Source organism: Schistocerca nitens, chromosome 9, assembly GCF_023898315.1.
Source record: "Schistocerca nitens isolate TAMUIC-IGC-003100 chromosome 9, iqSchNite1.1, whole genome shotgun sequence".
Lineage (NCBI taxonomy): Eukaryota > Metazoa > Arthropoda > Insecta > Orthoptera > Acrididae > Schistocerca > Schistocerca nitens.
The window spans coordinates 143,828,347-143,842,132 of record NC_064622.1 but is presented as its reverse complement, the minus strand read 5'-3'; the positions used below and the strand labels follow the sequence as shown (position 1 = coordinate 143,842,132).

The following is a 13,786-nucleotide window of genomic DNA, read 5'->3' as shown; positions in this document are numbered from 1 at the left end:
GGTCAGGCGTTCCCATTTTAAATACATTGGCTCGAACACGTTCTCCACGGCTAGAAAAATATCCAAACCCGTGTTTGTGTCTTATAATGGCATAAGGTCGAGAGGCGCGGCTGGGGTTAGGCGGTCCCGCACGGCCACTGCGACAACATACGAATTTGCCCGCGGCCAGGGGCACAGTTTGGACGGGCCTGATCTAGAGTTGCAGCACAAGAATGTATCAGCGCGCGTTGCGAAGTGTAATTCAGATCCATCCTGCTGCATCTTCATTATTTAATGTAGCGTCTTTGTCTTCACCAAATATCATTGCTTTGCAAACATCATGTAGTTACCTATCGACACAGTCCTGAGCTGCATGATTACAATTAATATACCAATTAAACTCCTCCTCCTTCAGCACAGATATCTCATCCATTGAACACAGTAAACAATTACGTCCATCCTCCCAGTCCAGCAGCCAACACAGACTGAGCGAATTTCCCTCCATTTTTTTCCCCAGATCGCCATCTTGGATTAAGTCATGGGAGAGGAGAGGGGAGGTCTGACATTCTTCTCTGGTGGTGGTGGTGTTTTGAATTATGTCAGTCGGACCCCAGACCTCATGGTGAACATACTGGGTGGAGCCACAGTCTATAAAAACTCAAATTGTTTAAATAAACAATGCATACAAAATAAGGACTTACATCTGGCCTATCCAGGAGTGACCACAGACTGAGTCCTTTTCCTGCCAATTTCCAGATCGAGGAGGGAAGGGGGAGGGGAGAGCAGATGGGAGAGGAGATGGGGTTATGTTAGCGGAGGTAGCCTAATTGACCCACTTTCCCATCAATATTTGAACTTCCCACCATGATGTCAGTGCGACATTGCTGCATCTATGGCTGTCAGTTGGATCCGCCATCTGTGAATAAATTTGGCAACAACATAGAGTGGGGCGACGCTTTCTTTGCCCTGCTACTCAGGCTCACATTAACTCTGACTCTCCCCCCCCCCCCCCCCCCCCACGCCGCCTATTATTCCCAGTCCTAGGATTTTAGTAATATACTAATAAATATTCTCATATAACGGAAATAATAGTAATAAATTACTATTTTTTTTACTTCAGCGCTTAGTACGTCACTACAGCATAACTTCAGACAGACAGAATTGTTCAAACGGCTCTGAGCACTATGGGACTTAACATCTATGGGCATCAGTCCCCTAGAACTTAGAACTACTTAAACCTAACTAACCTAAGGACATCACACAACACCCAGTCATCACGAGGCAGAGAAAACCCCTGACCTCGCCGGGAATCGACAACGGGAACCCGCGCGCGCAGACAGACAGAAATTCAGAGAAATACACCATTAGAAAATCTGAGAAATGTGTTTGTCATGCAATGATTTCAGAACGCTAGTAGGAGCAAACATTCACATCTTGACTTCTCGACTATTAACAAGTGTGAAACTCAACATTATCAGTATTTTACTCACTACTATGCCTAGAAAGTCTGCAGACTACGGACACACAATTGGGGCACAGGCCGACTGTTTAGGTCGTTTCTACTTGTGTTTGACAACAGTCAATAAAAGTGCATCTGCTATCAGGTTACAGCTTGTTTTAAAAAGTTTCGGCTAACGTGGAAGGAGTGCCGTTTCACATAGTGAAGGAGAAGTAGAAATATTACATTGAGCATGAATTGTTTACTTCTAATATTTAATTGAAGAGAGATAGTGATTGTGCTGACTAAATTAGAAACTGGAACAGCTGGTTTCCAGACGCCATATTTTACTGGTCTGGAAATGCGCTTCAGGCGTTATCTTGTAAACGCAACAGCGAATAACGGTTTCCGAAATTCGGTTTTCGTCATTCGGAAGATGTGTCGCATGTAAACATAGTGATAGTGGCATGTACTTTACACCTTATAATGCTGTCAGCACATCATATGGCTTCGTTCCTCCATTTTCTCAGTAGGTGGCAACATCGTCTTAAAGAAAGCCGCTTATCACAGTTTCAATGTGTAGTCGAGAAATAAAGGCAATTCCGGTTTGTTTTAGTAATTTTGGCCTAGAGAGTGTTTAGAACATAATGTGATTGTTTCTTTTATGATGCACCGGTGCTACATTCGGCAAAGACCTATATTTTGACATTCCAAGGACCTTCTTCCATAATTTTTAGGTGTTTAATGTTGAGTTTTCTGAATATTGCACATATTTGTCGTTTTTTAACAAAAGTAGTATTGAATATTACACATATTTGTCGTTTTTAATAAAAGGAGTATTCAATTTTAACATGTTCTAAAATGTTTTTGAATCACCTGCAGTTTTTACATTTAGTATTTTAATCTTAATTTATCTCAGACAAATACACTGACCACCAATACAAATCTTTCATTGTAAAATCTAAGCTCAGGACTGAGGAGGTTAATAGTCATGCAACATTGTTCTTCAAAAGTTGACTAAAAAGTTTGGAAATCGGTAACAGAAAAGAACAGAAATGGTCGCCTGAAGAGAATCGTGACCCCGATGACCGTCCTCTTGGATCAGCGCCTGGTTGTAGATGGAATTAGTCGTAGAGCCGAAAATTATAGCCGCTCAAAAATGACTGGAAATGTGTGTGTACCTGTATGTGAGCGGAGAGAGAAGAGGCTGTTGTACGCCACTAAACTAAAACGGCCCCTTGTTGGAGAAGGCAGATCCGGTAACCAGAAAGCTTCTCGAGGTTCTCGAAATATATCTGCGGACTGAGACCGCCGGTACGCCATGCCTCAGCGGAGCGGAACTAACGGGATACAGCTCTGGTCAAGCAACCCTCCTCAGTAACTGATCTCGAGTCCCAGGCCGAGCGCGACGCGACGTTCTTCTCGTGCGACACTTTGGACAACACGCCTGGCAATAAAACTAACTCCACCGCTGAAATTTCCTGGCAGATTAAAACACTGTGCAGGACCAGGACAAGTTGACGATGTTAGTGGTAAACATTTTTGATAAGTGCATTTTTAAAGATAGTATGTTGTGTTTTGCATATCTTAATAGAATGGCCTTTTATCAAATGTCACCTGTTACATGAGTTTTTGATTTAATATCATCACAATCATGTTGCCAATTTTGAGAGCTAAAGCAGAAGGTTTTTTCCCTAGTGGGCCTAGAGCAATCATTATATGGAAGCACGACATATTTTTATATATAGTTAGAGATTTCTGATGCACTATTTATTTATTTACTCGTATTGATACTACTTACACAACGAGCCCGTTTCGGTGTTCTGATATTATCAACCATATCTGTGAAGGTTGTATACTAGGCATATGTTGTTCCTTAGGCCTGTGTTACACTACTGGCCATTAAAATTGCTACACCACGAAGATAACGTGCTACAGACGCGAATTTAACCGACAGGAAGAAGATGCTGTGATATGTAAATGATTAGCTTTTCAGAGCATTCACACAAGGTCGGCGCCGGTGGCGACACCTACAACGTGCTGACATGAGGAAAGGTTCCAACCGGTTTCTCATACACAAACAGCAGTTGACCGGCGTTGCCTGGTGAAACGTTGTTGTGATGCCTCGTGTAAGGAGGAGAAATGCGTACCATCACGTTTCCGACTTTCATAAAGGTTAAATTGTAGCCTACCGCAATTGCGGTTTATCGTATCGCGACATTGCTGCTCGCGTTGGTCGATATCCAATGACTGTTAGCAGAATAAAGAATCAGTGAGTTCAGGAGGGTAATACGGAACACCGTGCTGGATCCCAACGGCCTCGTATCACTAGCAGTCGAGATGACAGGAATCTTATCCGCATGGCTGTAACGGATCGTGCAGCCACGTCTCGATCCCTGAGTCAACAAATGGTGACGTTTGCAAGACAACAACCATCTGCACGAACAGTTCGACGACGTTTGCAGCAGCATGGACTATCAGCTCGGAGACCTTGGCCGCGGTTACCCTTGACGCTGCATCACAGACAGGAGCGCCTGCGATGGTGTACTCGACGACGAACCTGGGTGCACGAATGGCAAAACGTCATTTTTTCGGATGAATCCAGGTTTTGTCTACAACATCATGATGGTCGCACTCGTGTTTGGCGACATCGCGGTGAACGCACATTGGAAGCGTGTACTCGTCATCGCCATACTGGCGTATCACCCGGCGTGATGGTATGGGGTGCCATCGGTTACTGTCTCGGTCACGTCTTGTTCGCATTGACGGCTCTTTGAACAGTGGATGTTACATTTCAGATGTGTTACGCCCCGTGGCTCTACCCTTCATTCGATCCCTGCGAAACCCTACATTTCAGCAGGACAACGCACGACCGCATGTTGCAGGTCCTATTCGGGCCTTTCTGGATACAGAAAATGTTCGACTGCTGATCTGGCCAGCACATTCTCCAGATCTCTCACCAATTGAAAACGTCTGGTGAATGGTGGCCGAGCAACTGGCTCGTCAGAATACGCCAGTCACTGCTCTTGATGACCTGTGGTATCGTGTTGAAGCTGCATTGGCAGCTCTACCTGTACACGCTATCCAAGCTCTGTTTGACTCAATGCCCAGGCGTATCAAGGCCGTTATTATGGCCAGATGTGGCTGTTCTGGGTACTGATTTCTCAGGATCTATGTACCCAATTTGCGTGAAAATGTAATCACATGTCAGTTCTAGTATAATATATTTGTCCAATGAATACCCGTTTATCATCTGCATTTCTTCTTGGTGTAGCAAATTTAATGGCAAGTAGTGCAGATTATGTCTACGTTTGACACGTTATGCTTACGTCTTAGCTGGTATGACGTGGTCCATATTGCGTCTTGAAGCGGAAATATAGGATTGTCTTTTTGTTATGTTATGATCACGCTGTTTATATTTACTCGTGGTTTTATTTGCTTATTTATATGTACTTTTATTTGCTTGACCACGGTAAAAATTATTTTTGAAAGTTTCGGGTCCAGCGATGCTATATGTTTACAAGAAAATTTCTATTTCGTGCAAAGTGAATGATGATGTTTGATTATTCAAACAGTCAGTAATTTCGGAATTACATTTAAAGAACATACACGAAACTGCGAAAGCATCCACGTTTTACTTGTATTTAAAAAAGCCAAAAACTTTAGGCAGAAAATATTGAAAACGCCCTAAAAATCATACACAAAGTCAATGATTATGTTTAATTATTCGGAGTCAAACAGTCAGTAATTTCGGAATTAGATTTAAAGAACATACACGAATCTGCGAAAGCATCCACGTTTTACTTGTATTTAAAAAAAGCCAAAAACGTAAGGCAGAAAATATTCAAAACGCCCTAAAAATCATACACAAAGTACCTAAAGGGCATTCATGAACATTTTGATGGAAATGCAAATTTAAACTCACACAGAAAATGGTGTTCAAACTGGGTGCCAAGCTCCGGAAGGACCGGCTGTATTGTGGTGGGAATATTAATTCTCCTGGAACCCTCAATTTTCGCCTTATACCATTAGTGCTGGTGAACACTGGATGTCCTTCTCTGCCGTTTGGACTCAAGTAGAACCAGTGGCAACGCTTCCCACCACTGTACTTCAGGGCGGTTATGAGTGCGCGGTGGAATCGCTCTATCATTCTGTTGCTCACTGGATAGTAGCTTGTGGTGAGGAGGTTATTGCAGCAGCAGAGGGGGAAATGTTCATTGAAGATCTGCCGTTCAAATTCTCTCCTGGGATCTGTAATTATGTTTCGCCGTATACCAAACCTGGAGAACTAAGCGTGCAGCAACGCTTTCGCGACTGATTCAGTGGATATATTCTGTACCGCGACAACCTCTGGCCACCTGGCGAAAGGATCGACGATAGTAAGTAACGATATCCGGCAGAGTATGGTAGTGGCTCTACGATGTCCGAGTGTATGTGCGACAGTCTGTCAGACGGTATTGGTAACTATGCAAGGTTCGAAAACAAGCCTGACGATCTTATCACGCTGGCAAGTCAGGCATGTACGTTCCCACGTGGGGCAGTCTTTCTGTACTCGCGGCCACACGACTTCGGCGGAGACTAACTTAGCGGTTGCTCGGACTCCTGGATGTTGTAAGCTATCCAGCGTGTCGAAAACTTCTGTACGGTATTATTCAGGTATGTAGGGCCGCTGCTTCCCTCTTGCTACGTCACACCAAATACCATCCGGCACATCCTGGACTGGTACACACATGAGCTGAAACGCTGTTCGCTTCTCGTGTATGAGACATCTACATCTACATGGTTACTTTGCTGTTCACACTTAAGTACCTGGCAGAGGGTTCATCGAACCATTTTCAAACTACTTCTCTACCATTCCACTCTCGAATGGCGCTTGGGAAAAAGGAACACCTAAATCTTTCCACTCGAGCTCTGATTTCTCTTATTTTGTTATGATGATCATTTCTCCCTACGTAGGTGGGAGTCAACAAAATATTTCCGCATTAGGAAGAGAAAGTTGGTGATTGAAATTTCGTAAATAGATCTCGTCGCAAAGAAAACCGCCTTTGTTGCAATGACTGCCACCCCAACTCGCGTATCATATCAGTGACACTCTTACCCCTGTTGCGCGATAACACGAAACGGGCTGCCCTTCTTTGCACTTTTTCGATGTCCTCCGTCGATCCTACCTGGTAAGGATCCCACACCGTCCAGCAATATTCAAGCAGAGGACAGATTAGTGTAATGTAAGCTCTCTCTTTAGTGGGTTTGTCGCATCTTTTAAGTGTTCTGCCAACAAAGCGTAGTCTTTGTTTCGCCTTCCCCACAATATTTTCTGTGTCTTCTTTCCAATTTAAGTTGCTCGTAATTGTAATTCCTAGGTATTTAGTCGAATTGACAGCCCTTAGATTTGTGCGATTTGTCGTATACCCAAAATTTATCCGGTTTCTTTTAGTACCCATGTGGATGACCTCGCACTTTTCTCTGTTTAGTGCCAACTGCCACTTTCCGTACCATACAGAAATTCTCTCTAGATCATTTTGTAACTGGAATTGATCGTCTGATGGTTTTACCAGACGGTAAATTACAGCGTCATCTGCAAAAAATCTAAGGGGGCTGCTCAGATTATCACCTAGATCATTTATGTAAATCAGGAACCGCAGAGGGCCTATGAGACTACCTTGCGGCACGCCAGATATCACTTCTGTTCTACTCGATGATTTACCGTCTATCACTACGAACTGTGACCTCTCTGAGAGAAAATCACGAATCCAGTCTCACAACTGAGACGATACTCCACATGCACGCAATTTGATTAATAGTCGCTTGTGAGGAACGGTATCAAAAGCCTTCTGGAAATCTGGGAATATGGAATCGATCTGGTATCCCTTGTCGACAGCACTCTTTACTTCATGGGAATAAAGAGCTAGCTGCGTTGCACAAGAGCGATATTTTCTGAATCCGTGTTGGTTATGTATCAGCAAGTCATTTTCTTCAAGGTGATTCATAATGTTAGAGTAGAGTACATGCTCCAAAATCCTACTGCAAATTGAGGGCAGTGATATGGGTCTGTAATTCAATGGGTTACTCCTGTTTCCTTTCTTGAATATTGGTGTGACCTGTGCTACTTTCCAGTCTTTAGGAGCGGTTGTATATGATTGCTAAGAAAGGCGCTATTGTGTCTGCAAACTCTGAAAGGAACCTGATTGGTATACCATCTGGACCGGCAGACTTGCCTTTCTTAAGTGATTTGAGTTGTTTTGCAACTGTGCTAAAAGGGATCCTCCCGTTGTTTCATTGGTATCTATGTTCAACGCACTTGAGAAATGTGTAATGTACTCGATCTGCCTGCACTGAAAAATGAACTAATGGGTGGCAGTCCTTTCCTGGGGAGGCCTTCAGTTGCTGTGTTACAAGTCTTTCCAGTTGGCCCCACATTGGCTGACTTGCATGTCGATGACGATGAAATTAAAATGAGGGACAACACAACACCCAGTCCCTGAGCGGGGAAAATCTCCAGGAATCGAACCATGACAGCCAGATGCGCTGACCACTCAGCTAAGGGGATGGATACCTGCCTGCCCTGATGTGGCCAGGTGAGACAATGAGATCAGTGTCGCTCTGAAAAATGGCTACCAACGGCCAGTAAAAACTGTGAAATGTCTCCCTTCGAAGGATGAGCGGAAATGTTTCATTGCTACATAAATAGCAAGCAACTCGCGGTCAGTTGCACTCCATCTTCACTGTTGTCTAGTCAGGTACTTAGAAAAAAAGGCAAGTGGCTGCCATTTGCCGTCGACATTTTGTTGCAGTGCTGCTCCCACTGCTGTTTGGCTTGCCTCTATCATTACTGTCAAGCGGAATTCAATCTCGAGTGTCCCAGCACCGTTGCCTGTGCTAGATGTTTCTTGAGGTCCTGTTTCGGTACCGGAATCCACGGTGCATTACCATTGCCTACAGTGTTCTTGCCGGTGAGTAACGCTGTGAGCCGGTCTTGGACGGCAGCTAGGTGAGACAGGTGCCGTCGATAATACGCTACTGGCCATTAAAATTACTACACCAAGTAGAAATGCAGATGATAAACGAGTATTCATTGGACAAATATATTATACTAGAACTGACATGTGATTACATTTTCACGCAGTTTGGGTGCATTCATTCTGAGAAATCAGTACCCAGAACAACCACCTCTGGCCGTAATAACGGCCTTGATACGCCTGGGAATTGAGTCAAACAGAGCTTGGATGGCGTGTACAGCTTCAACACGATACCACAGTTCATCAAGAGAAGTGACTGGCGTATTGTGACGAACCAGTTGCTCGGCCACCATTGACCAGACGTTTTCAATTGGTGAGAGGTCTGGAGAATGTGCTATCCAGGGCAACAGTCGAACATTTTCTGTATCCAGAAAGGCCCGTACAGGACCTGCAACATGCGGTCGTGCATTATCCTGCTGAAATTTAGGGTTTCGCAGGGATCGAATGAAGGGTAGAACCACGGGTCGTAACTCATCTGAAATGTAACGGCCACTGTTCAAAGTGCGGTCAATGCGAACAAGAGGTGACCGAGACGTGTAACCAAAGGCACCCCATACCATCACCCAGGGTGATTCGCCAGTATGGCGATGACGAATACACGCTTCCAATGAGCGTTAACCGCGATGTCGCCAAACACGAGTGCGACCGTCATGATGCTGTAAACAGAACCTGGATTGATCCAAAAAATGACGTTTTGCCATTCGTGGATCCAAGCTCGTCGTTGAGTACACCATCGCAGGCGCTCCTGTCTGTGATGCAGCGTCAAGGGTAACCGCAGCCATGGTCTCCGAGCTAATAGTCCATGCTGCTGCAAACGTCGTCGAACTGTTCGTGCAGATGGTTGTTGTCTTGCAAACGTTCCCCTGTGTTGGCTCAGGGATCGAGACGTGGCTGCACGATCCGTTACAGCCATGCGGATAAGATGCCTGTCATCTCGACTGCTAGTGATACGAGGCCGTTGGGATCCAGCACGGCGTTCTGTATTACCCTCCTGAAGCCACATATTCCATATATTCTGCTAACAGTCATTGGATCTCGACCAACGCGAGCAGCAATGTCGCGATACGATAAACCGCAACCGCGATAGGCTACAATTTGACCTTTATCAAAGTCGGAAACGTGATGGTACGCATTTCTCCTCCTTACACGAGGCATCACAACAACGTTTCACCAGGCTACAGACGCGAAATGTAACCGACAGGAAGAAGATGTTGTGATATGCAAATGATTAGCTTTTCAGAGCATTCACACAAGGTTGGCGCCGGTGGCGACACCTACAACGTGCTAACATGACGAAAGTTTCCAACCGATTTCTCATACACAAACAGCAGTTGACTGGCGTTGCCTAGTGAAACGTTGTTGTGATGCCTCGTGTAAGGAGGAGAAATGCGTACCATCACGATTCCGACTTTGATATGGGTCGGATTGCAAACTATCGCGATTGCGGTTTATCGTATCGCGACACTGCTGCTCGCATTGGTCGAGACCCAATGACTGTTAGCAGAATATATGGAATCGGTGGGTTCAGGAGGGTAATACGGAACGCCGTGCTGGATCCCAACGGCCCGTATCACTAGCATTCGAGATGACAGGCATCTTATCCGATGGCTATAACGGATCGTGCAGCCACGTCTCGATCCCTGAGTCAACAGATGGGGACGTTTGCAAGACAACAACCATCTGCACGAACAGTTCGACGACGTTTGCAGCAGCATGGACTATCAGCTCGGAGACCATGGCTGCGGTTACCCTTGACGCTGCATCACACACAGGAGCGCCTGCGATGGTGTACTCAACGATGAACCTGGATGCACGAATGGCAAAACGTCATTTTTTGGATCAATCCAGGTTCTGTTTACAGCATCATGATGGTCGCATTCGTGTTTTGCGACATCGCAGTGAATGCACATTGGAAGCGTGTATTCGTCATCGCCATACTGACGTATCACCCGGCGTGATGGTGTGGGGTGCCATTGGTTACACGTCTCGGTCACATCTAGTTCGCATTGACCGCACTTTGAACAGTGGGCGTTACATTTCAGATGTGTTACGATCCGTGGCTCTACCCTTCTTTCGATCCCTGCGAAACCCTACATTTCTGCAGGATAATGCACGACCACATGTTGCAGGTCCTGTACGGGCCTTTCTGGATACAGAAAATGTTCGACTGCTGCCCTGGATAGCACATTCTCCAGATCTCTCACCAATTGAAAACGTCTGGTCAATGGTGGCCGAGCAACTGGTTCGTCACAATACGCCAGTCACTATTCTTGATGAACTGTGGTGTCGTGTTGAAGCTGCATGGTCAGCTGTACCTGTACGCGCCATCCAAGCTCTGTTTGACTCAATGCCCAGGCGTATGAAGGCCGTTATTACGGCCAGAGGTGGTTGTTCTGGGTACTGATTTCTCAGGATCTGTGCACCGAAATTGCGTGAAAATGTTCACATGTCAGTTCTAGTATAATATATTTGTCCAATGAATACCCGTTTATCATCTGCATTTCTTCTTGGGGTAGCAATTTTAATGGCCAGTAGTGTACTCCGGCGCGGATGACGCTGGATATCTCCGTGGAGAAAGCCACTGGCACGTCGTATTGTGTTTGCCCTAGCGCGGAAGGCACGGTATGGGATATCTGTTTGTGGATACTGATACTAATCGATGGTTGACCAGGTCGTGGATAAGCCGATAATGACGTAAGAAGTCCACGTCTGCAATCACTAAAGTCCATGTTGGGTGGAAGTTTGAATCCAGGTGTATCGTTAATCATTTTTCACCGTAGGTAGCGATCCTGGAACCGTTGTTGTGTTGTTGCCATCAGTGTGTCACCGGCACTACCAACCCGTACCGATAAGAAACTTGTCACATAGTAGCTGGTTCTGTATAAACGATCGGTGTGTCTGGGTGACGGCTGCTAACGTGGCATTTGCATGTCTGCTTCTTATGACGCTCTGATTTGGGCGCTTCTATTGCCGACAGACGTTAGCGTACTGTAGCGCCCGTCTTTGAAATTTGGGCAATTGCTGGGTTGAGTGCATTTACGTGCAGAGTTGCCGAAACGTCTGCGTTACGGCTACCACCATTCCGGCGAGTCTTGTTGCATGACAGTCTTCCTACTTTTCCACCGGCGACCTCTTAGTTGCTGTTTGTACTGCATTCTTTTATCGAATCAGTATAGTTAATTATAAAATGGTGTGACTGACCTCGGAAGGTTAGACGTTTGCCTCAGAAGTCTTTATAACTGATCTATGAGTCACGTTTAGAATCCATGTAATTCGTTAAATGTCTTGTAGAGTTTCCTTTATTTTCTTTCCAATTTCTTAAGCAGTAGTTTTATTGTCGCGAATAGGGTAAAATTTTTCCAACGTCGCTTCGTAGTTCATTTGTAACTGTATTCTTGATGTATGTGTAGCAGCGGTACATTACAGCTGATATATTTTTTCAAATCCGTGATAAATTAACTTTGTTATCCCACTGACTATCCATCGTGGTCACGATACCAGCTTTCAGCAGCCGCTCGAACTCCGCTGCTGCTGCAAGTAGCTTCTCCAGATGCAGATAAAGCGTGCGAAATGGGACGGGTTGATTTCGTGTCATGCAGATGTGATGTAGAGCCTGAGGCGCCTTGCCACGGTCCGCCCCCCCCCCCCCCCCCGCCCCCCTCACTCACCCCTTAATCGGAGATTCGAGTTCTCCCTCGGGCATGCTTGTGTTTGTGTTGTCCTTAGCGTAAGTTAGTTTACGTTAGATTAAGTAGAGTGTAAGCCTAGGGACCGATGACCTCAGCAGTTCGGTCTCATAGGAACTTACCACCACCAACTTTTTATTCAGGAAATAGCTTTTATAATGTTCATGAGAAGAAGCTCAAGTGATACCACGTCTTTAATGTGCAGTAAGCTCATGGAGGTTAAAAAACGGAGGGTGTTGTCATTACGTTACAAATTTGAAGCCGACGTCCGCCATGCTATGTAGCTCAAAACAGTACGTTCACCACATTTGTACTTCCCTGGTTCATCGCGGTGATACTAACCCCAGGATGTCACTCTGACGTGCCCGTACCCAGTTTCGACCGTTGAGGATGTCTATACCGGCTTTTATGGTGGTATTCTAAATAACATCTGGTGATTTCATTGTGAAAAGACATAGTTGTTTTATCAAAAATGCCCGCTTGTGTCGTTTACGGCTGTACTAATCAATCCGATCGCAGTCTGAAGTTTAAAAGAATCACATTTTATTCATAAGTGGAGCCGATCAAGCAATATTTTCTTTTGTATACTGAATTACGGTTGCGCTGTTTACTTTTATTCTTTCCTGTGGTTTTCATTGGCTTCCAATGTTGTAAAGTCCTTTTTGAAACACCCTTTATATGTACACTAAAAGCTTAGTATGCTCTACCCTGTCTGTTGATGTGTTATATTTACTGAAGGGACTGTATTCCTTGCAGCAGAAAATTGGATGTACCGTGTTTTTCAAAAGTTCAGAGCAAGTCCATTCTCAGAAAACCAATTAATATCTTTTCCAAAGACATTATTTGTATCATTTTCTACTAGAGTTTCTTTTACTGGATTAATAATGATGCTTGTATCATCAGTAAACAGTGTCAGTTTACATTCTTGTTTCAGATAAGAAGGGAGGTTATTAACATATATGAAGAACAGAAGGGGACCCATGATCGAACCCTGAGGAACACCTAATTTAATTTCACCCTGGTTAGAAGAAGTGACAAACTTCCTTAAATCACTTAAACTATATAAAGAAACTTTTTGCTTCCTGTTCTGTGGGTATAAATTAAACCACTCATATGCTTTTTCATTTATATCATAGAACTGTAATTTCTGTAACATAACATCATATTTCACACAGTTAAATGCTTGCGATAAATCACAGAAAATCCCTATTGATGACATTTTACTATTTAAAGACTCTATTATGTGGACAGTGAAACTGTATATTGCTGTCTCAGTGGAACATCATTTTTGAAATCCAAACTGTGATTTACTAAGTATCCCATTACTGCTGAGATGGCTAACTACTGTTGAGTACATTACTTTCTCGACGATTTTTGAAAATGCTGTAAGCATATATACTGACCGGTAAATAATGACATCTGTGGTGTCCCCTTTTTTGTAGAGAGGCTTGACAATGACATATTTTAACCTGTCTTGGAAAGTACCTTGAGTTAGTGATGCATTACATATGTGACGCATAATATGCGTAAAGACTGCCAGGTAAAAGTTCTGGACCTGCTAATGTACGTAAAGATTTGAGTCCTTGTGACAGAGTTTTATCGCCCATGTTTTTATTTGCGAAAATCTTTTCTAATCGCCGTTGTGATGGCACTATGTAGGTCGTACG

General features: G+C 44.4%; 1 protein-coding gene across 2 annotated transcripts in view; it reads left to right on the top strand.

Moving 5' to 3' along the window:
• LOC126203248 (cytochrome P450 302a1, mitochondrial) overlaps nucleotides 1-13,786 on the top strand; it is a 218,288-nt gene that overhangs the window by 100,850 nt on the left and 103,652 nt on the right. The window contains exon 1 of one of the 2 annotated variants that reach the window (XM_049937504.1): nucleotides 2,923-2,942. The exons of the other annotated variant lie outside the window; for it this stretch is intronic. The gene's annotated coding sequence lies outside the window, so the exon portion shown is untranslated. Of the gene's footprint in view, nucleotides 1-2,922; nucleotides 2,943-13,786 lie in introns of those variants that run through there. 2 annotated transcript variants of the gene reach the window in all.